The 1,267-nt window shown below is 35.4% G+C and overlaps 1 non-coding gene across 1 annotated transcript; it reads right to left on the bottom strand.

The window, feature by feature from the left end:
• Positions 1 to 769: 769 nt before the first annotated feature.
• Positions 770 to 851, bottom strand: TRNAS-CGA. The gene has a single exon. It is a non-coding gene; the product is annotated as a tRNA-Ser (tRNA).
• Positions 852 to 1,267: the final 416 nt, after the last annotated feature.

Raw genomic sequence — 1,267 nt, 5'->3', positions numbered from 1 at the left:
CACATAAGGCAAGATAATATATTCATATTCTAAACACATAAGGCAAGATAATATATTCATATTCTAAACACATAAGGTAAGATAGGCAAGTCCTCCATTCTAAATAGAGTTGAAAGCATAAAAAAAAATAGGCATGCAACTCAGTTTCTCATCATAAGAGCATATTCATACATATTCATATTCTAAACACAAAGGCAAGATAGAAAGTCCTCCATTCTAAAGAGTTGAAAGCATAAAAAAAATAGGCATGCAACTCAGTTTCTCATCATAAGAGCATATTCATACATATTCTACTCATCATAATTTTTTACATCATACATATTCATATTCTAAACTCGTCCTAGTAATTCCTAGGAGCATTACTCGTCTAAAAGTCCAAGGGTACATGATGAGGGATCCCTCATCCTCCACACATTAGTTTTTCTTTAGGTTATTAGACGCGACAGCAGGGTTCGAACCTACACAAGCATAGCCTAAGAGATTTCAGATCTCTCTCTTTAACCACTCGAACATATCGACAATTATAAAAATCAATTTTTTTTTTTTTTGCTCAATGTGAGCAATATTTCATCCTCCATTTTGTGTCCTAGTGGAAAGCATTAAAAATTCTCATTCGTCAACTCATCACTCTGGAAGGAGGTCATGTGAGTACATACATTAAAAGCCTCCATTTTGTGTCCTAGTGGAAAGCATTAAAAATTCTCATTCGTCAACTCATCACTCTGGAAGGAGGTCATGTGAGTACATACATTAAAAGCATTCTTAAAGACGTCGACAGCAGGATTTGAACCTGCGCGGGCATAGCCCAACAGATTTCGAGTCTGTCTCCTTAACCACTCGGACATATCAACACTAATGAAAATCAATATTTTTTTTTTCACAAATTAAATAGGCAGGTACTCAATCTGAGTCCAAAATTGCTCTATGTGTGTCCTATCATAGATCAAAATATTTCATCCTCCATTCTAATAGAGTGGAAAGCATAAAAAAATAGGCATGCAACTCGGTTTCTCATTATAAGTGCATATTCATTATTTTTTATATCATACATATAATTTTCATCTAAAATTGCTCTCGTCCTAGTCATGCATATTTTAAACACCTAAGGCAAGATATACTTGCATCCTAACTCGTCCTAATAATCCCTACAAGCATTACTTGCCTAAGTTGTGGTTACTTGACGAGATGAAACGTATCCATTCCAAGCTTGCTTTTCCAAGTCACTGGCACGGGCCAAAACGAGCATTGGAAGAAGGTCACATTAGTG

Source organism: Cucurbita moschata, unplaced genomic scaffold (genome assembly GCF_002738365.1).
Source record: "Cucurbita moschata cultivar Rifu unplaced genomic scaffold, Cmos_1.0 Cmo_Scf00001, whole genome shotgun sequence".
Lineage (NCBI taxonomy): Eukaryota > Viridiplantae > Streptophyta > Magnoliopsida > Cucurbitales > Cucurbitaceae > Cucurbita > Cucurbita moschata.
The sequence above is the reverse complement of the archived record's forward strand: the minus strand, read 5'-3'. Positions and strand labels throughout refer to the sequence as shown.